This window comes from Ahaetulla prasina, chromosome 8, assembly GCF_028640845.1.
Source record: "Ahaetulla prasina isolate Xishuangbanna chromosome 8, ASM2864084v1, whole genome shotgun sequence".
Lineage (NCBI taxonomy): Eukaryota > Metazoa > Chordata > Lepidosauria > Squamata > Colubridae > Ahaetulla > Ahaetulla prasina.
This window is the reverse complement of record NC_080546.1, coordinates 2,515,493-2,518,152: the sequence shown is the minus strand read 5'-3', so window position 1 is coordinate 2,518,152 and position 2,660 is coordinate 2,515,493.

The window sequence follows — 2,660 nt, the reverse complement described above, 5'->3', positions numbered from 1 at the left end:
ATTTATTTATTTATTTTAAAGATTTATATGGCCGCCCACTCACTCTCAGTGACTCTGGGCAGCTAACAAACAATCAAGTTTACAAACAATAAACAAGCAATAGAATATAACCCAACCAGTGTCTTAAACTTTAAAAGAGCTGATTTTACAAAACTCAGAGACAGCCTAAGCAAAATTTTATGGATAAAAATCCTAAAGGGGAAAACAACTCAAGAAGCATGGGAAACACTGAAAAATATGAACATAAAAGCCCAGTCCAACACAATACCACTGAAAAAAACAACAGCAAAAAGAAGAAATCCAAGAAGAAACCAGCATAGTTGCACAAAGATCTCTCTAATAAATTGAAAGGCAAAATGGATAAGTACAAAAAATGGAAATAGGGATGCACAACTAAGGCAGAATAGAGACTTGCAACAAAAGTCAAAGATAATTTTAAAAAAGTTCCTTTCAACATATAAATAACAAGAAAAAAAGTCAAGGAAACAATCAGTCCACTAAAGAGAGAAGATGGCAAGGAAATAACAGGCAGCAAAGAGAAAGCAGAACTGCTTAACTCATTCTTTGCATCAGTCTTCACATAAAAACAAACTACAGCCCCAGGATGGTGAACCTATGGCATGCAGAGCCCTCTATGTGGCCATGTGAGCTGTTGCCAGCGGCATGTGCAGGCCGGAGCACCAGAGATCTAAAGACCATCTGGTATTCAGGTTTCCAGTGCTCCGGCGTGCACAAAGATTAGCTGGCTGGCATGCATGTGTGTGCTGGAAACCCAAATACCAGATGGCCAGTGCACATACGCACACCGTCCAGCTGGACTTCAGGTTTCCGGTGGCCTGGTACGTGTGCGCACATGTGTGCGCGTGAGAATAGGCATTACGGTTTGGGCATTCTCTGCCAAAAAGGTTCGCCATCACTACTATAGCCCAACTTACCAAAAACAGACTACAAATAATAATTAAAATAAGCAAGAAAATGGTAAGAGAACACCTGTCTGACCTTGATGAATATAAATTACCAGGGTGTAATGGATTACATCCCATCATTCTGAAGGAGCTGGAAATCTCAGAAGTATTGTATCATATCTTTGAAAAATCCTGGAGCACAGGGGAAGTACCTCAGGATTGGAAAAGGGCCGATGTGGTTCCCATCTTCAAGAAAGGGGGAAAAAAAAACCAGATCAAGGAAACTACAGAGCAATCAGCCTAACATGAAAACCTGGGAAGATACTGGAGATTCTCCGCCACGGAGGAGATGAGTTGAGCTGTGAGAACAGGAGGGTGGGGGGAGGTAGAGATAGCTGTGGGATTGTAGTCAAAATAAAATTCTTTCCTCTGAGAACCAAGGACTTTCCCACTAGGTGCAAGGAGGTGGGATCTGAGACCAATTGACCCTTGGACTGTGACCTGATTGGACCATGTGATGCACTGCGTGGGCAGGGGAAAGAAAACGTTCCTTTTAACTGGGGGGAAAACCCGAGGGGGGGGGTTAGAGTCAGACGTGCTCATATGACATGCCTAATAAATCTATACTTTGAGGAATATGCCTGCCTTGGAGGTTTGATTCCGTTGGGTATGTTAACTGGAACCCTGACAGTAAGCAGTGGTTCCGTCTTAGGCCCAATACTCTTCAATACCTTCATAAATGACTTAGATGAGGGACTAGAATGGGAACTCATCAAATTTGCAGATGACACTAAACTGGCAGGAACAGCTGACGCCCCAGAAGACAAGCTCAGGATCCAAAAAGATCTTGACAGACTTGAACAATGGGCTGTATCCAACAAAAATCAAATTTAATGTGGAGAAAAGCAAGATTTTACACCTGGGCGGAAAAAAAACAAAGGTACCAAGATTAGGCAAGATCTGGGCTCAAAAACAGTAACTGTGAGAGGGACCTTGGAGTCCTAGTGGACAATCACTAAGACATGAGTCAGCCGTCTGTGGCAGCAGCCATGCAAGCTAATACAATCCTTGGTTGTATAAACAGAGGCCTAGAATCAAAATCATGTGAAGTGTTAGTACTGCTTTATAAAGCCTTAGTAAGACCGCACCTGGAATAATGCATCCAGTTTTGGTCACCACATTACAAAAAAGATGTTAAGATTTTGGAAAAAGTGCAAAGAAGAGCAACTAAGAGGATTAAAGGCCTGGAGACTAAAACATACAAAGAGCGCTTGCAGGATTTGGGTTTGCCTAGTCTAGAAAAAAGGAGGATTAGGGGGGACATGATAGCAGTATTCCACTATTTGATGGGCTGCCGCAGAGGAGTTAATTTATTTTCCAAAGCACCAGAGGTTAGGACAACTTACAATCAATGGAAACTAATCAAGGAGAGAAGCAACCCGGAATTAAGGAGAAACTTCCTATCTGTGAGGGCGATTAACCAATGGAACAGCTTGCCACCAGAAGCTGTGGGTGCTCCAACATTGGAGGTTTTTAAGAAGAAACTGGACAGTCACTTGTCTGAAATGGTATAGGATCTCCTGCTTGAGCAGGGGGCTGGACTAGAAGACCTCCAAGGTCCCTTCCAGCTGTATTCTGATTCTGATTCTGATTTGCCCAGCAGGAACTAAATAGAATGAATACAGAAAAAAACCAGGTTCTTTTTTCATTCTTTTTTATTTGCTAAAGAAGACAGTGTCTTTCATCTCCCAAAAG